At 41.6% G+C, this 25,281-nt stretch overlaps 2 long non-coding RNA genes across 2 annotated transcripts in view; both read right to left on the bottom strand.

Moving 5' to 3' along the window:
- LOC143718418 (uncharacterized) overlaps positions 1-25,281 on the bottom strand; it is a 227,329-nt gene that overhangs the window by 166,827 nt on the left and 35,221 nt on the right. The window lies entirely within an intron of this gene.
- LOC143718410 (uncharacterized) lies at positions 5,470-5,990 on the bottom strand. The gene is made up of 2 exons (XR_013196376.1): positions 5,901-5,990; positions 5,470-5,800 (listed from the first exon to the last, which is right to left on the bottom strand). It is a non-coding gene; the product is annotated as an uncharacterized LOC143718410 (long non-coding RNA).

The following is a 25,281-nucleotide window of genomic DNA, read 5'->3' as shown; positions in this document are numbered from 1 at the left end:
CTGATCTTCCTGATGTTATACATTGCAAACCTGCATGATCGAGCTGCCTTTGTAATGTGGTCTGTGAAGGTCAGCTGGTCATCAAAGATTACTTCAAGTTTTCTGACCAACCTTGATGGAGTGATTGAGGAATAATCTAGCTTGATCATGAAGTCGTGCTGTAGAGACGGATTGGCAGGGAGGACGAGAAGCTCAGTCTTTGCCAGGTTGAGCTGCAGGCGATGTTCCTTCATCCAAGCCGAGATGTCCGCCAGACAGCTTGAGATTCGTGCAGCTACTGTGGGATCATATGGTTGAAATGAGAGGTAGAGCTGGGTGTCATCAGCATAGCAATGGTAATAGAAACCATGTACCTGTATGATGGGTCCCAGTGATGTGGTGTAAATGGAGAAGAGGAGGGGTCCAAGCACTAAACCCTGGGGAACCCCTGTGTTCAGTTGATGTGCTTTGGATACCTAGCCTCTCCATGTGACCCTAAAGGACCTACCTGTGAGATAGGACTCAAACCAGTGGAGGTAAGATCCTTTGATGCCCAGTGATGAGAGGGTGGACAGAAGGATCTGATGATTCACAGTGTCGAAGGCAGCAGACAGGTGCAGGAGAATGAGAACTGATGATTTGGAAGCAGCTTTTGCGATCCGCAGGGCTTCTGTGACAGTAATGCGGTCTCGGTTGAATGCCCTTTCTTGAAGCCAGATTGGTTGACATCCCGCTGGTTGTTCAGAGACAGGAAAGATGACACTTGGTTGAAAGCAACTCGTTCAAGTGTTTTCGCAATGAATGGTAGGAGAGAGACAGGTCTGTAACTCTCTAAAAGTGATGTGTTTAATGTTGTTTTTTTAAGCAGTGGAGTCACCCGAGCCTGCTTAAATTCTGTAGGAAAAATGTCAGTGTGGAGGGATGAGTTGATAATGTGTGTGAGAGCTGATAAAAGTGTGGGAGAGATGGCTTGTAGAAGGTGCGAGGGGATGGGGTCTAGAGGGCAGGTGGTAGGATGACTGGAGAGGAGAAGTTTAGATACTTCTTCCTCGGTTAGTGAAGAGAAGGAGGAGAGAAGGTTATTGGCTGTGGGAGAGGTTGGTCTAGGATCCTGCGTGTGTAAACCAGGTCCAGTTGGTTGCCTGACTTGTGAGTACCTGTGGTGATGAGCCGTTTGAGATCGAATGAGGCTAGGAGAGAGATGAATGAGACGGCTTCTCTAGATGAATGCTGAAATCGCCAAAGACTACAAGTGGAGTGCCATCCTCAGGGAAAGAGGACAGCAGCACGTCCAGCTCCTCTACAAAGCTTCCCAGTTGACCTGGGGGGCGATAAATGACTACAATCTGGATGTTAATGGGAGTTGTAAGTGTAATAGCATGATATTCAAATGAGTTGTTATTGCATAGAGAAGAGAGAGTTGAGTATTTCCAATTGTTAAAAATGAGAAGACCAGTGCCCCCACCCCTTCCCGACTGGCGAGGGGTGTGAGAGAAAGAGAAGTTGTTAGAGAGAGCAGCAGGGGTTGCTGAGTCTTCTGGACGGATCCAGGTCTCAGTCAAGCCCAATATATTAAGAGTAGAATGAGATGCAAAGGCAGGAATGAAGTCAGCTTTATTGACTGCTGATTGACAATTCCATAGACCCATAGAAAGAGAGAGAGGTGTGTGTGTGGATAAGAGAACGGGACGCAGATTAGCAGTATTGCGCTGCCTTCTGTGTGTGATGAGAGAGACAACAGGAATGTATTGAAAGCACATGTTGATTAAGGGAAATAGGATACAAGTAGGAAAGGAAAGGGAGAAGAAGATACTTAAGTGCTTAGCTGGTGTCCTTGCTCGGTGGAGTCGCACACGTAGAGTCGATGGTCTTTACCCGAGTTGCACAGGTAGAGTCGATGGTCTTTACCCGAGTTGCACAGGTAGAGTCGATGGTCTTTACCCGAGTCGCACAGGTAGAGTCGATGGTCTTTACCCGAGTCGCACAGGTAGAGTCGATGGTCTTTACCCGAGTTGCACAGGCAGAGTCGATGGTCTTTACCCGAGTTGCACAAGTAGAGTCGATGGTCTTTACCCGAGTCGCACAGGTAGAGTCGATGGTCTTTACCCGAGTCGCACAGGTAGAGTCGATGGTCTTTACCCGAGTCGCACAGGTAGAGTCGATGGTCTTTACCCGAGTCGCACAGGTAGAGTCGATGGTCTTTACCCGAGTCGCACAGGTAGAGTCGATGGTCTTTACCCGAGTCGCACAGGGAGAGTCGATGGTCTTTACCCGAGTCGCACAGGTAGAGTCGATGGTCTTTACCCGAGTTGCACAGGTAGAGTCGATGGTCTTTACCCGAGTCGCACAGGTAGAGTCGATGGTCTTTACCCGAGTTGCACAGGTAGAGTCGATGGTCTTTACCCGAGTCGCACAGGTAGAGTCGATGGTCTTTACCCAAGTCGGTCAAAGACCATCGACAGACTTTCCAACCATCGACAGACTGTCCAACCAAAACGGTCAGAGTTTTGGTTGGACAGACTTTCATTGGAAGGACAGAAATTTCAACAGATTTAATTAAAAATATCTTCATTTGTGTTTTGAAGATGAATGAAAGTCTTACGGGTTTGGAACGACATGAAGGAGAGTAAATGACAATTTACATTTTTGAACTATTTCTTTAAAAATATTCATAGCGTAGTAGTGCTACAGTATTAATGGGATTAGGGCTGGTGTGAGAAGCATATAACTGCCTTCTGATCTTCTTTCCAGGTTTTCAACAACTTAGTACTCAGCGCTGCACTGAGTGAAAGGCACTCATGCACTTTCGTACTGACTTCTCCTTTTGGTTGTACTACCTGAGCAACTCATATAGATAATATTTTTACTAATGTGTATAACAAGACTATGAAATCTGGTGTCCTGTGCATTGATGTGGCTGATCACTGTCCCATATTTTTGATCACTGTTAACGAGAGTGAAAATTTCCCCCCTTTACAAGACATTAAATATAATTTTACATATCTTTATATAAATATAACTTTTAGTGAAAAATTTTTGATAATTTTCAGACATGCTGTAAGGCAATTATCATGGAGTGAAATCTATCAAACAGTAGATACTCAGAAGGCCTTTTCATTGTTTATAAAAAATGTTACTCAGGTTTACAACTTATGTTTTCCTCTCCAATCAGTGCCTTTGAAACACAAATTGTCTAAACTGTGGATAACTTCTGTTATCATAAAGTCACTGAAAAACAAAAATAGATTATATAAAAAATACCTTCTTTGTCGTACCCCATTTAATCTGTTGCAATTTAAAAAATACAGAAACAGGCTAAATCATGTCATAAAAAGAGCAAAAACCCACTATTACAATAAGAAATTAGTCGAACATAAAAACAATGCATCTTCCTTCTGGAGAATCATCAATTGTATTCTTAACAAAAAACAATCTAAAAAGCAGTTACCAAATGAATTTAAGATTGACGATTCTATTGTCTCAGATCCGCAACAAATTGCCAAAAGATTTAATGCCTTTTTTTCTGATGTAGGTCCAACATTAGCTTCTTAAATTCCATCTAGTCATTTTGGACCACTGGAATACATGAATTTTCCAATGTCTGGGGATTTTAACTTTACATCTGTTACCGAGGAAAAGATCAGAGACATAATTAACAATTCAAAAGACTGTTCACCACGACATGATTTGATTGACGGTAAAATATTAAAAGTAATTTGCCCTGATATTATTAAACCATTACTTTCCAAGGCGTTGTGCATATAGAGTTGAAAATAGCAAAAATTACTCCAGTTTATAAAGAAGATGACCCTGCTATTTTTAACAATTATAGACCAATTTCTGTGTTACCAACCCTGTCCAAAGTTCTTGGAAGACTTGTTTACACAAGATTAATTCAACATTTGGACAAGAATAATAGTTTATATGCACACCAGTATGGTTTTAGGAAACAACACTCCACTTATATGGCACTTGTTAATTTTTTGACTGAAATACACAAAACAAAAGATAGAAAGATAGAAAAGAGAACCATAGACTTATAATACAACTACATAATTAATGAGGATATAACTTTCACTTTAGAACAGAGGGACAAATTGTCTTTATTACACTATTTTAGAAATGCATAACTGTAAAACCAGCACTAATTAAACATAGTTACTAGCTGTAACAAATCAGAAGGCTGAGGCAGATCCATATGCAACAATTTAATAAACAGTCTCAAGCAAACATAAAGCATTCCAGTAGAAGGGTAAATCAAGGCAGATATGCTTGAAAGGGCTGGAACTCAGGATAAGAGACTGGCTTGGTTCGGCACGGGCTGCAGACAGATGGATAACCGAGGACGGGCAAGGTTCAGGGCTGGCGGCGAGTATCAGAGTCCAGGTACAGGCAATGGTCACTTGGCAGGCTGCAGACAGTCAGAGAGGTTAGTAGCAGGCTAGGTTCGGTAACACAGTGAATCAAGGAAACTAGAGAACATTCGGACATGAAACATGGGGTGAAACAATACTTCGCACAGGACGCTCAGTTAATGAGGCAAAAGCTGAGAAATGAGTAATGATACAGAACAACTGACGGTTAATCACAGCGTGTCATGATTCTGCCCTCGTGTCCTTGATTTTCTTTAGTCTTGAGGCAGGATCATGACAGACCCGTGTTTTGTGTGCAAGCACATGGCCTTGTGTTTGGGCCATGTGCTTGTGTTGTCTCGTTCTCTTGCCCCGCCCCCTTGTTATCCTCATTTTGTCATTAGTGCTTTACCTGTGTCACCTGTTGTTTTATCATTAGTCTCTCTATTTAATCCCCTGTGTTTGCTGTCTTGTGCTGGTTCAATGTGATTCTCAGTGTGTGTATCCTGTGATACAATACCTGTGTGTAGTGATGGCAAAATGAGGCTTCCTGAACCACTGAGACCTTGCAGACCATTGGTTCACCCAAAGGTTCATTACTCGAAGCTTCATTCAGCATTGCTCACTAGTGACACCTAGCTACTGTGCAAAGAAGTAACAGACAAATTAATTAATTCTGAAACAATGACCTGAGCAGACCTATGATGTCCATATACCCCCCAGCCCCAGCCCCCCCCCCCTTCTGTTTTATTTTTTTAATAACCTTTCATTTGCAATAATAAAAAGACCTAAGCAGACATTTGTCCATTGCCTGGGTATAAAATGAAATATGTATATTTCTCTGTCTGAATTTACTTGTCACACTGTGAACTGTCACACACAGACACACACACACACACACAGTTAATTAATTATTCATAAATGGTTTGGATAGTGACAATATGAACAACAAAAGTGACACTGTGTTGAGTGCAGTGCTTATGGTGGAGGGAGTGTAATAAAGCAAATTGCAACAGAAGGGGTGGTACAGTGGGGTGGTAAAGGTTAAGAATTGTTTCTGGTGATTTTGTGCATAGAACTGTTACTATTTTTTGTGCAGTGTTGTGCTTATGGGACTGGGGACGTAGAGGAACGAAGGAAGGATTAAAAATTATTTTTATTGAGGAACATAATTTTTTCAAATGTGTTGGGGTTTAGACGATTCCTCTTCTTGGACAGAACCTCTCCAGCCTTGGAAAAGATCCTTTCACATGGAATAGAGGATGCAGGTGAACATAAAAATGCCAGTGCCAGCTGGTATAAATGAGGATACTGATGTTTATGTTGAGCCCAATATACCAGTGGATCCTCAGATCTTGTGAGATTCACTTCAGATAAATATCGGTCCACTTCTACAGTAGCATCTGCTGTTGCACTTGAGCTCCTTTTACTGTGTTCAACCGTTCTATCCAGCAGATGCCAAAGGTCACCTAATAATAGAGGTACAAAGAAAAAATACTCCATTAACAATGGTTCACTGTACTAATCACTAATGTGAACATTCACACAACAAAGACATATACTACTTACTGTTGTCTGTGGATTGGCCTGCTTCTGAAGAGGCTGGCAGCTGAGTTGGGGGTGTATTGGTGGAAGCAGAATGGAGACCAGAACTTCTGATTACAGTAGCGCATTTTTAATCTTGATACGCCTTCTTGCAGTTTCCCTTGACTTAAGAATCCTATTTTTTTAAAATCTGGGATCCAATAACGTGGGTATGGTCATCACACTTATTGATTCTAATTGTACTGCTTGTTCCCTGACCCTCCGTACAAGGCTGTCACCCAGCTGCCTTGTTAGATTGGACTTCAGGCCTTCTAGCTTACTCGTTACAGCGTGATTAAGCATCTTCATCAAAGGAATCACTTTGGAGGCAAACACCCTTTTCTTTCCCGAAAGCTCTACTGTAGCCTGGCGGAAAGGGGCAAGAACATGTAAAGCATCCTGGACTGCCTCATACTCCAGGGCTGTAGGAGGGGTGATGTCGGTCTTTAGAGAGGCCAGGGCTGCCCCCACTGGCTCTCTCAGATGATATAGACGTTCCAGCATGTTATAAGTGCTGTTCCAGCGAGTGTAATAGGTCACAAGTTTCCTACATTTGGTTCGAATGTCGTTGAAGCTACTGATGTCATCAAAAGATTTCCTCACAATAAGGTTTAGTGCATGTGCAATGCATATCGCAAGCCTAACATTCAGTGATCGTACACATGCTATCATGTTGGCTGCATTATCAGTTACCAGGCACTTAACTTTATCCTTTATGCCCCACTCCTCCATGAGCTTGATATGTCCAGTAGCCAAGTTCTCAGCAGTATGGCTCTTAGGGAAATGCTGTACACCTAGTAAAATAGTGCAGAGCTTGTCATTGTCATCTATAAAATGGCAAGTTACTGCTAGGTAGGCATCCATGTTTAGCGATGTCCACATGTCAGAGGTAAGGCTTATAGCCTGAACTTTCTGCAACTGCTCTCTAGCCTTCTCCTTAGCCTCCTTGTACTTATGATCAACCATGACCTTCAAAGCCTGTGGATAAAAATAAATGCAGTTACTCTTACTTTTAACTTCTTAAATAATGATGAACCACATTATTAATCACATACCTTTCTAGTTGGGATCACGTAAGTGGGATCCAACACATGCAGGAGCTCCCTAAACCCATCATCATCAACAATGGAAAAGGGTTGGGAGTCCTTGATGACCATGTTCACCAGGGCCTCATTTACCATTTCTTTTTTGGAATCTATAATAAAATAAAATGCAGGTGTATTGTAGGAGCCTAAAACATTATTTAAATTATGTTTTTTTTAATGATTATTATCAATTACTTTGAATACTGTGTGGATGGTTAGTAGTTTGTGCATGCTCGTGCAGTGCTTGATAATGCCTGAGCATGGAGGAGGTGTTATTACTGTATGTCAGCTCCTTTAGGCACAGCAAGCATTTCACCTTGAAACATAAATGAATAGACATGAAATATAATACAGCCATATAGTGAGGATTATTATATCAGGACAGTAAAATAATAATAATAATAAAAATTTTGTTTGTACCTTATTGTGAGCAACCATTTCAAAAAACTCCCAGACAGGGGAGGATTTCCTCTTTCTTGCAGGCTCCATTACAAGGAAAAAGGAAGAGGTCACAAAAAGCAAACAATTCCAAAAGGGCAATCCAAATCAAAAAGAAGTCCAGTCCAAATCCAAAAATCTAAAGCAATCCAAATAATCTTATCTAATTAATATAACAATACTATAATATAGCTAGTATAACTAATACTAACAATATACTATAACTAATATAACCTGATATAATGTAATAATATACAGCCCTAACACATATTGCACAATAACGATGATGAAACAACTCTCTAACTCTGACTCTCTGACTCGCTGACACTACTACAACTGATTCTACTACTCCTGACAACACCCACAAGGTGGCGTGAGTTTCGAACCCCCTTTATCTGGAAACGACACTCAAACCGAACCGATGACGTATCCACACAAACCGAGGGCTCGTTTGTCATTAGTCACGTGATTTTCACGTTAACAACACAAGCCTCGAATCGCGGCTTCATCTGGCACGCCCATTTTTGCTCGACACAAGCTCCGACGGCTCGCTTCAAATGTCACATCACTACCTGTGTGTAGACCTTCCCGTGAGTACCTTGTGAAGAACTCTGTCTTGTAAAATCCAGATCTTGTTGCTGTTGTTAGTTATTTGTCTAGTTATCTGTCAAGGCTTAGTCTAGTGTTGTTAGTTTTTGTTTTTGCCCACCAGCCTTGTTTTGCCCCATCGTGGGTTTTGTTTTCCCTGTTTTGTCTGAATAAAACCGTGTTAATTGCATACTGTCTGCGATTGGGTTCATCTCTCCACAAACCATAACACAGCGCAAATAATGCATACTAATGGGAGAGTATGCAACACACTAGAACTCAGTAGAGGGCGCTCGTGGTTGAGAGATGGTGGAATCAGGGAGACTGGACGCCGTAACACTAGTTTCATATCGTTCAGTTAACTTGATAGATGGTGAATCACTGAAATATAACATTACTACACAAAAAAATATATGGTTTGCTAATTTGTAAATAATGGTTAAAATGCCTCCACGTTGTGCATTAAAATCGTTTAATGCACAGCTAGCCATGGATTATCCCTTACTTATTTGGATTTATTTGTGCTATTGCTTGTAGTTTGATTATTTAATGTATTTGTTTTTTTTTTGACAGTAGTCCTTTTTTCCCCTGAACATAGTACATACCGAACCATGCAGAAACCATGACCCTAAAACTGACAAAGCCAAACCGTGAGTAATTTGAACTGTTACACCCCATTTTTACAGTGGCCCAAGTCACAACACAACCTGTGCAAGTTACTTTACTTCCTAAATGAGTATGGACCCAAGTCAAAGTTGCTTTCACATTCCCGCTAATTATATCACAGCTCCTACAGGTAGTCTTGGGTACAGTACTGTGGTATACTTCTCAGTCCGAACACCACTACCTTATTTTAATGCTCTAAAGAAAAATTATACATTATAATTATCTCCATTATGGCAGGCTTCTTGTTTTGATGTTGACAGTTCATTTTGTCTGCCAAATGAACTGGTGCCATCAGGTTCGTCATCTGCATCATCTTCAGTATCAGTCAACTGGATCTGATCTGAAATCATAACGTTAAAGGATTAGTTCACCTCAAAATGAAAATTTCCTGATAATTTACTCACCCCAATGCCATCCAAGATGTTCATGTCTTTCTTTCTTCAATTCAATTCAATTCAATTCAAATTTATTTGTATAGCGCTTTTCACAATACACATTGTCTCAAAGCAGCTTTACAGAAATTGCATTTCGGAAATGTACATAGAAAAATACAGTTAGTTAATCAAGTATTAATTTATGGCATAACATATCGCCGGCTTTGAGTCGTCTCTTCACAGGCGTCGAGTCGTCTCTTCACAGGCGTTGGGGCATCTGAAGTCTCCGTGAGAGGCTGGATACAAACTGGAGCTGACGAATGCTATTTACCTCGGGACTAGCGTCCCGAGATAACAGCAGAAAGGCAGATGGGAAATAATTAGCATAGCTGATGTTCATAATGTTAATGCATTCGAACTGATTCAGCAGTATCAAAGGTTAAGCATTAAGTGAATGCTTGGTTAAAGAGATGCGTCTTTAATCTAGTTTTAAACTGGGACAGCGAGTCTGAGTCTCGTACAATATCAGGAAGGCTATTCCAGAGTTTAGGAGCTAAATGCGAGAACGCCCTCCCTCCTTTAGTGGACTTAGATATCCTAGGAATGACCAGAAGCCTCGAATTTAGTGATCTTAAAGAGCGCGATGGATTGTATGGCGATAGAAGGTCTGTTAAATACACAGGAGCTAAACCATTTAGGGCTTTATAGGTCAGTAGGAATACTTTGTAATTGATACGTAACTTAATAGGTAACCAGTGTAGAGATGATAAAATAGGTGTTATATGATCATATTTTCTTGATCTAGTAAGAACTCTAGCAGCTGCATTTTGCACTAACACACGTGGAAAAGAAATTACGTTTTTTGAGGAAAACATTTCAGGATTTTTCTCCACACATAGCCAAATTGTTGAAGTCCAAATCAATGCGGTTTCAAAGGGCTTTAAAGTGCTTCAAAGGGCTCTGCACGATCCCAGCTGAGGAAAAGGGTCTTATCTAGCAAAAACAATCGGTCATTTTCTAAAAACAATAAAAATTGATATACTTTTTAACCACAATTGTTCTTCTTGTGCTGGTCTGCGACGCTACAGGCATTACGTCATCACGTTGAAAAGGTCAAGCTGGACATCGGCAGAAGTACCGCCCCATTGTTTTAAACATCCAGGATACGGACACGAAAGGACCATTTTAAACAATAAACTGACACAAAGACATAAATATGTCAATCAACATACAGTAAAATTTGAACGATCCTCCTCCTCCACACTTGTAAACAATGGGGTGGTACTTCCACTTGACCTTTCCAACGTGATGACGTAATGCCTGGCGCGTCGCAGACCAGCACAAGACGAACAATTATACAAATAAGTATATATATATATATATATATATATATATATATATATATATATATATATTTTTTTTTTTAAATTACCTATCGTTTCGCTAGATAAGACCCTCTTCCTCAGCTGCGATTGTTCACAGCCAGTTGAAGCACTTCAAAGACCTTTAAAACTGCATTGATTTGGACTTCAAAACGTTGGTTGCCAGTGAAGTCCAGTATTCGAAGAAAAATCTAGAAATGTTTTCCTCAAAAAACTTATTTTCTCTTCCACTGAGGAAAGAAAGACATGGATATCTTGGATGCCATTGGGGTGAGTAAATTATTAGGAAATTTTCATTTTGAGGTGAACTAATCCTTTAATTAAGTGCAATACTCTTGTATGGAAATGTTGGGATTGGTATTGGAAAAACACCTACGGCACATTTTGCAATAGATATGCAAAATACCTCAAATTTGAATCTCATCAAGTGACTTTCCCTGGATGTTCACAGGACAACCTTTGTCCAATTGCTAAAAGTAGTTTTGAGATTTTCGCAAGCTGAATTGTCGCCTCAAGCAGTCTGTAGTGATCACGGTGGACACGTACTTGAATACACCTTGTGGTGCAACCTGGACACATCGTCAGTGATACTCCCGGGGTCATAGGGTGTTTCGGGTCTTACATCAGACACCCTCACCCGGGCGACCCAGCCGGGGGTGATCAAGCCCCGACTTGTGTCCAGGTAGCGCTCTACGCCACGCGTCCCCCCTCCTTAACCAGAGCCACCGTGCTGCCTTTTCAGCGGCTTCCAGGATGTTCTTGATGGCTCTTTGCCTGTGCAGTCTGCAAATCCCTAAGAGTCCCAGGACCCGGTGTAGAGACTGGCCTGCGAAGCCCCTACAGCCCACTTCAACAGGCTCACAGCGGGCCTTCCACCCATTCCTCCGACACTCCGCTACCAGATCAGCATACTTGGCCCTCTTTCTTTCCTGGGCTTCCTCCATTCTATCTTCCCAGGGGACCGTTAGTTCCAGTAACACCACCTGCTTACTTGCTGCGGACATCAAGACCATGTCCGGTCGTAGTGATGTAACTGCAATGGTTTCTGGGAACCTCAATTGAGTCCCCAGGTCCACCAGGAGGTGCCAGTCTCTTGCTGTTGCGAGGACGCCCCCTTGGGTCTTTCTAGGGGGCTGAGGCTTCTTTCCTGCTCGAACAAAGGCAATTGCAGACTTGGTTGGATGATGCTGCTTGCTAATGTTAATGCCAGTGCTGATGGCGTCTGCTACTGCCTTCAGGATCTGGTCATGGCGCCAACGATAACGCCCATCTCCCAAGGCTTCTGAGCAGCAGCTGAGGATATGCTCTAATGATCCCCTTTTCTGGCAGAGTTGGCAAGCAGGTGAGTCCACCAGGCCCCAGGTGAACAGGTTGGCAGGGCTAGGAAGGACATCATACACTGACTGGACCAAGAACTTGAAATGGTGTGGTTCCGCCTTCCAGAGTTCTGCCCAAGTGATCTTACGGCCAGCTGTTTGCTCCCACTTTGTCCAGGCCCCCTGCTTGGACATGCCCACCACTCTGCTGAAGCGAGCTTCCTCAACCTCGGCTCGTACCTCCTCCTGGATAAGCTTCCGCTTCTCCTTTCCTCTGGCTTTGCTGTAGCATGGCTTGGGATTGCTACCAAGCCCGGCCCGCCCAGTAGCCACCGTACCCACCAGGGTGCTATGTCGCAGCCTTGCCTCCGCCCGTTCCACTGCATCCTGGGCGCGCCACTTCCTTCCTGTTCTGACCTCTACCCCTGCTGAAGAGACCTTGGTGTCAACTGAGTCTCGGTAGAGCAGGACTTCTCTGGCTCGGGTGACCTTGAACTCCTCTGCCAGACTGCTAAAGGGAAGCTGTAGCTTGGTTTTATGGCCAAAGAAAGCAACGCTGCTTAGGCTCCGTGGCAGGCCCAGCCACCTGCGCAGAAATCGGCTGACCTTCCGCTCAAAGCCCTCCACGGTGGTAATTGGGGCGTATATCATGTCCAAGAAAGTCAGCCACCTGATCACCTGACAACTCCATTGTCTTTGAGGTTTAAAATTTGTGAAAGGGTTGCAACATGTTTCCTGAGCTGTGTTGAGCGTAGATATTCTGTTTTTTTAGCTCCACACTTTTCTGCATGAAGTCTCAAGCTGTCTTGACCTCTGTAGAAACTTGAACATTTTGGCCTAGCGAAGAGAAAGATATTGGCATCCTGCACATCACATCCCATTCTTCTGCTGACTAATAGATTCAGGGATTCCACCATGTATGGTGTAAGGAGGATGGACACTTTTCGTCCACGTTTGCCCCTGATTTCTACTCGAGTGAAGTGCACACAGAGCTTCTTTTCAAACTGGGTTAATCCCAAGGACACATTAACATGGAGTGGGCTTTTGTCTCTTTCAATGAAGTTCTTCAAGCGCATTTTGGACACCTTCCCCGCACGCCTTAGATTAAAAACTATAGCCTGAGCAAGAGTGTTTTTTGCAACGTCAGCGTAACTTTGGGAAGATGCTTCTTTCTTCAGTTTGTCAAAGGCAGCCTTTGCAGACTGTTTCAGGTGAGAGTGAAGAAGTTGTACATCCTGGGCAGAGGTGGGTAGAGTATCCAAAAACTATACTCAAGTAAAAGTAATAATCTTAATAGTTACTTGAGTAAGAGTAAAAAGTATCCAATGAAAAAACTACTCAAGTAGTTAGTTACTAGTTACTTTGGATCATATAGGCCTATACATATATAATATATTATTTAGATATTTTTAATTTAAATTACTATTATTATCATAATTAGATATCATAATTAGATAATTAGCTATCTTTGCAACAAAAACAGAAGAGATAAGCATTATTTCTGCCATCTGTAGCCCGAAAACCATTGCCTGTCCTTTGGTTTGTATAATAGTAACTTATACAACTACATTTGGATTATTAGACGATGTCGAAATAAAGTTACTGACACAGAGAAGAAAGAGTAAAACTCTTCATGCTCATGACCGCTACTGAACATCTGAACACAAACAACGATCAAATGCACATCGACGGATCTTCTTCTGACTGCTCTCCAAAATGTAATCAAATGTATATTTCTGCAAGCATGTTTAAACTGGTTAACTGTGTCTAAGGCAGGCAAAGGCATTTTTCAAGTCGAATTTGCATGCCACTGCGCAATACACACACGTTACCGCGGGATGGCGGTGTTCATTTCATAAACTGTGGACAATGTTAGCTTATTTAATGTAACGTTAGCCTATAAATTATATACTATGTATATGTCCAAAAAACGGATAATGTCATACTTTGCAGTAGTGCTATCGTGGCGTAATAATCTGTATGGTTGTAAAATGTATTACCTGAATGAAATGAATCATTCATTCACAGACAGCGTACGAAGATGTTCAACTAATAAAGATCTTCATCGCTGGCAAAAATATGATCCATTTGCAGATTTGTTTTCACTAGACTGTAGGTCCACGGCCACTTCATCCAAAGCTCTTGATGTTCTTAAATCTTCCTGTTACGAGTCCGAGTCGAGTGTGAATTGAAAGCGCTTCAGAGGATTCAGTGCGTGAGGAACTGAACAGATCATTCAAACTGATTCGCGAACCGATTTAGACTGATCTGCCAACTTGTTTGATGAAGTCTTTGAACAGAATCGACTCAAAAGAGTGGTTCATTTGTGAATTAGGCATCGCTCATGCTCATAAAAAAGATAGAGCGCGCTTGGAATAAACTACGCATTTAACAACATTGCATTATAAAGTAACGAGAGGAACGTCGCCCAACGTAACAAAGTAAAAGTACAGTTTTATCATTAGAAATATACTCGAGTTAAAGTACCCACATTTAAATCTACTCTTAAAAGTAAATTTTTTCCAAAAAATACTCAAGTAAATGTAAGAAAGTAAATGTACTACTACCCACCTCTGATCCTGGGTCAAAGGCAATGTCATGGTTTGTTGAATTTCTTCTCACTAAGTGTGGGCAGAGTGTGATACAAGTTCACACCACTTAAAGGAGGAAAGCTTCAGTTGATTTGATCAAGCCCTCATTTTCTGTCATCAAAGACCTACAGTGAATTATGTAAGCTATTTTCTGCAGAGAATGCCCTATTTTTAGTGCAAGACTTGGTGCTGTGTGTAAAAGTTGTTTTCTTCATCAAAACCAGACACTTTTTTCACAGCTTTGACAACTTTGTGAAAATTTCAAGGCTTAACAGCATCTTCGATGGTGTATATCGGATCACCACGCAAAACCAACAACACACGTGCAAGTTCAGTTAACTTCTGACGAATATACTTGTATTAAAAGCTCTGACATTTCTGGGTGCCTGCCGCTTGAAGAATCTTCTTCTGTGGTTACGGTAGAGGAAGTGTGTAGCTAGTGTGTTGGCTATAGTGGGAACTGAAACGTGTTCAAGTTCAACAGCATAGTTTAGCCCACGTAGGGGAGAGTGGGGACAGTTGCAACATGTGGCAGTTGCAACATTGCTGATTTCTCCAATCAGGAATGTGCTGAAGTAATGACATTCCTACTGCACATGCTCAGTATGCCCCTCCTTCTTTCTAGAAGTTAACAGCCACATGTTAAACTTCCTTATGGGAGAACTGAAATTCAAGGTAAAAAAGTAACTTTTTTTACAACTACATTTTTGTCATACTGTCTAAACGGTTTAAGTATTGATTTTTATAGTTTTATTGTTTGAATATGCAGTTTCTAAGCTCTTAACAGACTTAGGTACAATGTGTTTAAGCTAATGTGTTAGGCTAGCATCACTAGTTTTAAGACGGCAGCCAGGGGTGGGACAGTTGCAACGCATTTTTGCAACTGTCCCCACATGGTGTTGAAACTGTCCCTCATGACAATAATAATGACAATTAGATAAAATTTATATAAAAGGCAATTCAGTGGTTTGATAAAGAACATATTTCAATAGTCAGGTGTCTCCTCTTTGTATTTCAGCAAATTGCTTTTTTAAAAGTCAAACTAGTATGCAGTGTATCCTACATTTTCTGTTCTGTTTTTTCAGTATGCCACGAGACAGGAAAAGGACAACAGATTGGGGTTGTCCCTCTACCTATTCTGTCCTTACCTGCTGCTGTAGTGAGCAATGATGGCAGGACAGTGAGGTCTGTGGCAAAACAGTATTCAATTTGCCACACAACCCTCTACCGCTTTATAAAGAGAGAGAGGCTAAGTCAAGGAGAGGAGATGAGGACAGGTTACTGGACCCCGAGGATCTTCTCAGTCCAACAGGAAGATAGCCTGGCACAATACCTAAAAAGAGCAGCTGATCTTTTCTACGGTCTCAGCACTAAAGAGGTAGGCCTAAGCATGAGGAAGGTATTTAAGCAGAGTGTAAGCTTAAAGGGAGGGCTGGTAGGGAGAATTATATAAGACTGTGAAATAATAAGATAAGAGAAGTTACCATTCCACCCCATTTTAATTTACCATCCATTTCGCAGGTTCGTAGATTGACCTTCCAACTGGCTGTCTACTACATGTACTCCTACCCTGAGACCTGGAATGAGTGCTCCCTGGCCTGGTTTATGGGGTTCATGAAAAGACAGCCCAGTCTGTCTATACGGTGCCCTCAAGCAACCAGTCTCACACGGAACACAAGCTTCAACCGTCACAATGTATCCTTGTTTTACGACAATCTTGCCAATGTGCTTGACAAAAACAAATTTGAAGGGAATGACATCTATGGATGAGACCGGGGTCACAACTGTCCAAGAACCAGAAAATGTTGTTGCCGGGCGCGGCGTCAGACAGGTGGGGGCAGTAACCTCCAGAGAGAGAGGAACACTGGTAACAGTTGCATGTGCAGGCAATGCATTAGGGAACATGATTCCACCCATGTTCATATTCCCGCGGGTTAACTTCAAGGACCATTTCATCCGCGATGGCCCGCCTGGATGCATTGGAACCGCCAATAAATCAGGGCGGATGATGGAGGACCATTTCCTTCAGTTCCTTAAACATTTCCACCACCACACGAGGGCCTCATTGGGTTCCAAATTCCTCTTAATCCTTGATAATCATTCCTCCCATCTTTCTGTAAGAGAAATAGATTTCTGCAGAGAAAATGGCATTGTCATGTTATCGTTTCCACCCCATTGCTCCCACAAATTACAGCCACTGGATCGCACCGTTTATGGCCCGCTAAAACGTCATGTCAACACATTTTGCGATACCTGGATGAGAAGTCACCCAGGCCTGACGATGTCCATCTACGACATTCCTGGAATTGTTAGGTTGGCCCTCCCATTGGCTGGAACACCAGGCAATGTGCAGAATGGCTTTAGCAGCACTGGAATTTGGCCTTATAACTGAGATAAATTCAAAGACAGTGACTTTGCACCATCTTTGGTGACAGACTGGCCGCCACCACCAGTTCTTCCAGAGCAGGCTGGGACTTCTGCTTCTTCTAAAGTTCCTCCAGTGCAAGCTGGGCCTTCTGCTTCTTCTGCACTTCCTCCAGTGCAAGCTGGGACTTCTGCTTCTACTACAGTTCCTCCAGTGCAAGCTGGGCCTTATGCTTCTTCTGCCGTTCCTCCAGTGCAAGCTGGGCCTTCTGCTTCTTCTGCAGTTCCTCCAGTGCAAGCTGGGCCTTCTGCTTCTTCTGCACTTCCTCCAGTGCAAGCTGGGACTTCTGCTTCTACTACAGTTCCTCCAGTGCAAGCTGGGCCTTCTGCTTCTTCTGCCGTTCCTCCAGTGCAAGCTGGGCCTTCTGCTTCTTCTGCAGTTCCTCCAGTGCAAGCTGGGCCTTCTGCTTCTTCTGCAGTTCCTCCAGTGCAAGCTGGGCCTTCTGCTTCTTCTGCAGTTCCTCCAGTGCAAGCTGGGACTTATGCTTCTACTGCAGTTCCTCCAGTGCAAGCTGGGACTTATGCTTCTACTACAGTTCCTCCAGTGCAAGCTGAGTTCTCACCTGAGACAGTTAGACCTCATCCCAGAGCAGGACCACGGAAGATAACAAAAGCAAATGGTAGGAAAAAATGCAAAGCAGCCATTCTGACAGACACCCCCGAAAAGGAGGCTTTGGAGAGGGAGAAAGCAAAAGTTAAAAGAAATCCAACAAAAGTTAAGAGAAAACTGACAAAAAACACACTTAGCTTGTTTCAACAAACCAAAACCGTAAAGAAAAAGCATACAGAGAAGGACAGTGACTCTGAGAAAGAAGAAGATTTCTGCATTGTATGTTTGGAGAGCTACTCCAGACCGAAAGAGGTGTGGCTTCAATGTTGGCAGTGCAAGGCATGGGCTCATGAAGCCTGCACTGATGGTGGTTCCATTTACATTTGCCACAATTGTGAGTCAGATGGGGAATTGTGAATACTTGATGCTATGAAATAATCAGTTTAGTGGTGTTAATCAAATTGTTACTGCTTGTTACTACAGTTGTAAACTTTTATATTTTTTGTAGCCTACTTGTTTTTTACTTTAATAAGTTAACCCGATGAACTCTGGTCTCAAATAAACTAAAAAAAGATTTAAAAAAAGATTTGAAAAATTATGCAGAAGTATGAGTTTTATTACATCTAAATGACTGTTGCAACTACCCCCCGGTACTGTTCCAACTATGAGGACAGTTGCAACATTTTTCAGGGTCCATTTAAGTAGGGGAGACCAGGGACAATTGTAACAAGGGACGGTTGTAACACTTTTAATTCCTCCAATCAGAAACAACCTAGTGGTCATGCTCAGTTAGTTTCCCTCCATTTTTTCCAAAAAGGGAGCCACATTTGAAACTTCCTGACAGAGTTATCGACAAAAGGTTGTTTTTGAGGTAAAAAAATTACTTTTCTTTCTGATGTACTTTTTTGGATGCTGTTATAAGATAAAATTTGTATGAATTCAAACAAGTATTATTAGAATTACTGTTTTGTAAGCTAAAAATGGAAATGGCTAACAAGTGTCAAACTAGCAGTCAAGCTAGCTCACATGAGATGAAAACATGGTTGGTGATACTGGGACGGTTGTAACGCCCCGTTACAACCGTCCCAGTATTACCAACCAAGTTTCATTTATATTTTAAAAACTGCATAGTTTCCGTTTAATGTGCAAATTAAAAGTAAAATGTGCACTGTGCATTGCAAATTAAATGTAAAATGTCATCAAATCAAATTTTAAGGTAATTTATCTTTTTTTATATAAAAATAGTCAGTGGAAACATGTGATTGCTTACAGCATGCCAAATATCAGGGAGAGGAAGACAGACAGGGGAGTCCCATTTCCTGTGCTGGAAAGGGCTTCCGATGAAATCAGACAGGGAAAGTCAGTCAGGGGAGTGGCCAAATCATATGGCATTTGCCATGTGACCCTGCACCGATTTCACAAGAAGAGGAGCCAGGAATCAAAGACACTTCCCAGTGTTGGATACTGGACTCCGAAAAGAGTATTCACACTAGAGCAGGAGCTCCTCTTAAGAGACTACCTATTGCAGGCAGCTGATTTGTATTATGGATTGAGCCCAAAGGAGGTAGCCTAGATATGTATTAGAGTAGGCTATGCTATGTACATTGCAAGGTTGGATGCAAGGAGAGGACTTTTTGGTTTTCCTCAAGCACTTCCAGACTCACACCAAGTCCTCACTGGAGTCAAAAGTGCTGCTAATCCTGGACAACCATACCTCCCACCTTTCTGTGGAGGGGATTGATTTTTGCAGGAGCCATGGCATCGTCCTCGTCTCATTCCCCCCACACTGTTCCCATAAGCTGCAGCCCTTGGATCGCAGTGTATATGGGCCGATGGGAATTGATAAGAATTTAACGATTCCGATTCCATTATCGATATTGCTTATCGATTCGATTTCTTATCGATTCTCTTATCGATTCTCATTGGGTGAGGGAATAAGTACAAATTTGTTTGTTTGTATTAACTTATTGAACTTATAACTTAACTTATTTGTTCGTTAATTATTATTAACTCGCTAACACAGCACAGAGTATTAGGGGTACGTGTGAACCTACATTGGTCTCACGGTTCGGTTCGATTACGATTATCATGTCATCGATTCAGTTCAATTCGATATCTCGATGCATTACATGCACTGCATCCTCAATTTTCAATTTTACTTCAAAAGTGATGTGTGCATGCGTGCGCGTGCGCGTGTTTGCCTGTTCGTGAAGTCGCAGTGACAGAAACAGTGACATTCCAGTTTAAGTTTCATGGGACTACAGTCTGTGTTCATGCTGTGTGTGTGGCCAAATGTTTCTGTATATTGGAGGTAGTTCCCCCCCTTTGACGAAATGGAAATTTTACAAGTGTTGCAAGTGGCCGTATTGTTATGAGGCGCCGTCATACTCTCATTGAGTATGTGCGCGAGTTTGAGTGTGTGTGTGTGTGCGCGCGTCTCATATTATGTGCCTGGAGAGTTCCGCGCATCTTGTGTGTGTAGATTTTGCGTATATGTGCGTGAGTGACTATAGGTGTGTCGTTGTGCATTTCATATGTATTTGTTTGAGCATTCAGCAGTGTAAATGTATGTTTGACTACTTAGTATAGGCTACGTGTATGCAAGTGTTTCATATATGTGTGCGTGAATGAAGTTTGATTTAAGCCCTTTTCTAAGTCTTTTCGCGTAAAATATAATCAAACTTTAGAGCGCTTCTGCCTCGATGCCATGTTTGCTGCGTTCTGAACCAAAACAAGGCAGCGCGTGTGTGACGTCATGACACATTTGCAACGAGCGGAACCGATAAGTGGAACCGATAAGCGGAATCGTTAAGCAGGCATACTAACGGTTCCAAGGAATTGGTTCACTGGGCACCGGTTCTGAAGAAGAACCAGTTCTCGATTCCCATCCCTACTGAAGAGGCTTGTATGCAACTGCTGTGACAGCTGGATGAAAGCTCATCCAGGAGCGACAATGACCATTTATGATCTGCCAGGCATTGTGAAGATTGCCCTTCCTTGTGCTGCATCACTGGCAAATATTCAGGCAGTGTTTGCATGCACTGGAATTTGGCCTTTTAATAGGAATATTTTCAGTGACAGTGCACCATCCCTAGTCACAGACCGCCCACTGCCAGCAGTGACACCAGAGGTTCCATCTTCCTCTACAACTCCCTCACCCAATGTGGCAACGGTGGCATCCTCCATGCCACTTAGAGCATCATCCCCTGTCACACCATGTGTGGTGTCCAATCCTGAGCCTGAGCCTGAGCCATCATCCTCTGCTATGGACACAACGTTTTCACCAGTGTCCATCCGTCCAGACCCAAAAGCTGGCCCAAGAAAGCAGACGACAAAGGGCAGGAAAAGAAGGGAAACCGCTGTCCTGACAGATACTCCCATGAAAAAACAACTGGAGGCTGAGAAAAGCAGGTCTGCACCTAAAGAAAAATGAATTTTGCAAGCAACAAAAAATCTAAACCAAAGAAGCAGAAAATTCAGGAGTCATCTGATGATGAAAATGATTTCTGCGTTTTGTGCTTGGAAAGCTTCTCCAGGCCAGGGGAGGTCTGGCTCCAGTGCTGGTCCTGTAAAGCCTGGGCACACAAGGACTGCACAGATGGAAGGGATTTCTACACTTGCCACAACTGTGACTCGGACTAGGCCTAACGAGCCCCCCACCCCCTCTCTCTCTGTTGTTGAGATGTTTGAGTTCCTGTTTAAACTTTTTGAAGATGTTCTACCCATTAAATCATTTTCTTGCATCATAATTTGACGGTTTCACCTCTTTTTCGAGAAATGAATATGAAATGAATAGTCACAATAACATGACTTGATAAATAATATTTTCCATTTTGAGTAGGTTATATGATTAATTAATTATGTAGCCTATATTTTAGACATGTTACAACCGTCCCTGACATGTGTTACAACCGTCCCTGTACACTGGGACGGTTGTAACAGTGGAGAGACTGTATTAAAATTACTTTTGCAACCTGTAGATATTTCATAAAACCCCTTTAATACATTGTTTCAGCAGTTGACAGATTGAAGTTTATAATATAACAAATTGGTTATTCCAGTATAAATGGTTTTTGATGTATTGCTAAAAATTGCAAAAAGTGTTACAACTGTCCCTGGTCTCCCCTACAAATTACTTTCATATTATCATATGTACACATGATGCAACAGTATGGGCAGGTAGGTGACATATATGGGTTTAATATATATATTTTTTGTCTTTCTAATACAAACAGTCGCTGAGAAACTGAAGGAAATGTAAAAAGTGTTGCAACCGCCCCCACTCTCCCCAACCTGTGTTGAGTAGCCTCTTTAGTTCCTCCTGAATGATCCAGCTTCCAATATTCCATGTGTTAATGACGAAAAGTAAGTGACTGTCACTTTGTTGTGTTTATGTTTCTATATTGTAGAGTTACCATGCATCAACATGTGCCCAGCGTGATGAATGAGATTTCTAGTGTTAGAACAATGTTCATGCTGTAAAACACTGCAGGAAATAAGAAGTTAACCGGTGTGAGTCTTCTGATGTCTAAGTTACGTAGTAACGTTTATAAAATTGAGATAAGCAGAGTTAATATCGTGCTCAGGAGACCATGTGCGGACGCTATTGTGTAGTAGCCTTGTCTGGCCAGAGGGTGTCGCCATTGCTCCTTCTGTAAACCACCTTTTAAAGGGGTCATATAAAGGGGCAACTTTTACAAGTTGATTGTACTGAAATGTGTGTTGGCAGTGCCTGTACACAACCATCATATATAATGATAAAAATCCATCCATCTCCTTATATGTTTTCCCCTGCCTCAAATTGAGCCGTTCGATTTTGTGACGTCAATAAAACGGACGCCACTCCCACGATTGTTAATTGACAGCAGCGTTTCAACACAGACCCGCCCTGAGCGAGCTGTCATCGTAGTCCGCCATTGTTGATACACTGGAGCAGAATGGCGTCTAAGCGAATGTGGTGTTCTGTTCTTGGGTGTAATAATAAACACAGCAGTCATTTTAATGTTCCTAAATCCGAACTGCTGAAGACGCAGTGGCTGAGTTTTATTTTTGAAGGGAATATTCCCAACGATCTACGTAAATGCTTTTATGTTTGTGCTAATCATTTCTCACCAGACTGCTTTATAAACGAGTGTCAGTGTAAATCTGGTTTTGCTAAGAAGCTGGTCCTTAAAACAGAATCGGTACCAACTATTCGTGCTCCTGCTGCACCTCCAGAAGAAGTGAGTGTAACGTTTTATTAACCTTTAAATATTAATCTTTGCAAATCGCTTGCACGCTACACGATGAATGCGGCTAAGGTTTACACTCAGGGTACATTACGGCATGTTTTCTATGTAACGTTACAACTCTCTCAATAAAATTCATGATCCCACGTTTATAATGAACAACGTGTTATGGTTAATGTTTCAGCACTGACAGTTGCACCTAACACTGAGATAACGTTACGCATCACTGACAACCTACGTTTACCAAAAAAAGGTTTTCAACATCAATCTGTCAACGAACTAACCTATACATCAGTAAACACATAGCGTCTGTGTCTTACTACTCTAAGTTACCCTGCCAGTACATAAGTTACAAAAATAGATAAAAGTGACATTACATTAACCAACCATTCAGAAACGTCCTGTTCAAGCCTTAATTGTCGAACTTCTTCGGGGCGTCATCTTATTCCGGGTCCGACTCCGGTTCAAATTGATACGGTTGCACAGATGTGTCCTCAGAGACTCCCGCTGCCATTCTTTCTCCAAAATATACCCTCAACTGTTGTCAAGGCAACACTCCACGTGCGTGGTGTCAAACGCCCCACAGAACAGAGGGGCGGAGTGAGCAAAGCTCATTATCATTTAAAGGCATATACACTGAAACGGCCGTGCTGAAAACAGAGCTGTTTTTGACCATGTAAAATTAGTGTTTTCTTACAATACTAATGATAATTTTTAATAAAACTATATTACAAAGTTTTCATTTAGACCCTAAAGATTCATATTAACTTGTACAAAAATGTCAATATATGACCCCTTTAATACAGTCTCATGTAAACTGGTCAGTGAGATAGGTGAAGCTCCTTATATCTTTCCAAAGAGTACAGGTGCTGGGTCATATAATTAGAATATCATCAAAAAGTTGATTTATTTCAGTAATTCCATTCAAAAAGTAAAATTTGGATATTATATTCATTCATTACATACAGACTGATATATTTCAAATGTCCATTTCATTAAATTGTGATGATTAAAACTGACAACTAATGAAAATCCCAAATTCAGTATCTCCGAAAATTAGAATATTACTTAAAGGGGTGGTTTGGGGGTTGGTAGTCTACTTTGATATGTTAAAACTACCTCCAGGTTTGGCTTTTCTAAGGGGCCTTCGTGGTGTTGGTGTTTTTTCTTTGGGGTTTTGACTGAATTTGTTTGGGGAAGAGGGGTTGGGAAGGGAGAAGAGTGTTCATGTAATGGTTTTGGTGTTTGGTTCAATCTATTAGTCTAAAGTATGGTATTGTATCAAAAAAATATATATTCTACTTTTCTCCTTTGTTGGTCTGTCCAGTGGGGATTATGTTCAATTCCCTGGATGCGTACATTTTGAACTCTGTGTCTTTGGAAATGTTTGATCAGTATTTGACTCCTAGGATTTTTGGGGGATGCTTGAATATTGTATTTGAATAGGGGTGGTGATGGCGCAGTGGATAAGACACATGCCTTTGGTGTGAGAGACCCGGGTTCGAATCCACTGTGAGACACCAATGTGTCCTTGAGCAAGTAATTGTAATAATTGTAGTAATTGTAAGTCGCTTTGGATAAAAGCGTCAAGTAAATGTAATGTAAGGTATTTGCGTTGGTGTAGTCGGCTTCTTATATAATTTTTTGTTTGTCCGACATATTGTACATTGCATTTATTGAACACGATTGAATATACACAGTTAGAACTGTTGAGGGGTAGGTGCGGAGTAGGCCCTTGTTTGCCCTGTTTGTCTGATGATTTTAGGTTTAGAGATTAAATGTGTGGGTATGCGAGTGGGAAACTTTTGATCAGGATATCTTTAAGGTTGGGGTTTCGTTTGTATGCCGCTATAATGGTGATGTTTTGTGTGTTCCCAAACGTTCTTGAGAAGTTGTCCTTAATTTTTTTGTTTAGTTTAATTGAAGTTGGTGTGTGAGTGAAGATGGCCGGAACTATCACTTGTTCGTCAGAGCTTTGTTGTTCTCTCGGATTTGTTTATTTATCACAATGTTCCCTATATATTCTCCTAAGTTTTGATTTACGAAGGGATCTGTAGAGAGTTCGTTTGGCGTCTTGGAAATCTTCTTCCCTTGTACAAAATCTCAAAAGTTGTGCCTGGACTATTCCCTCAAAGGTATGTTTTGGGTGGAAGCTTTTGTAATGGATTAGGGCGTGTGTGTCGGTTTCCGGTCTCCGAGACAAAAGGTGAGAGTTTCAGTAATCTGCCCGAGTGTATCACCCATCTTAATGGCCAGGAAGTGCATACAGACAAAAGCTAATGTCCGACACCTGGATTGCTTGACTTACAATTGAGAGATCAGGACTGGCAATGAATCTCTTACTGATAATTCTGATATCATCATTTATACTTCAAATGCTAAATTCAGTCTACTAAACTTTCTCAGTGTATATACTATTGTATTGGAACCTAAAAACATTTAATAAATTTGTAACACTACAGTATCTTTGTTTTTTTTCAAAGATTTCCTTTACTGCTTGGAGTCCCAATCTAGTCTCAGTGTTTGTGTATAGACTATCTATATCTAATGTAAAAAGGATAGCTTCCGTTTTGACTTGTAAAGTTTTGATCTTGTTTATGAAATCAAATGTATCTTCAATATAGCTGTTACGTTTGGTTGATAATGGTTTCAGGTAGTTTCAATGTTACAAAATCGTGACATCTATGTTACAGTTATGTTAAAATCATGACATCTTTACAGAGA

The sequence above is a fragment of the Siphateles boraxobius genome, unplaced genomic scaffold, assembly GCF_051911475.1.
Source record: "Siphateles boraxobius isolate OS27281-9 unplaced genomic scaffold, OSU_SipBor_1 61, whole genome shotgun sequence".
Taxonomy (NCBI): domain Eukaryota; kingdom Metazoa; phylum Chordata; class Actinopteri; order Cypriniformes; family Leuciscidae; genus Siphateles; species Siphateles boraxobius.
The sequence above is the reverse complement of the archived record's forward strand: the minus strand, read 5'-3'. Positions and strand labels throughout refer to the sequence as shown.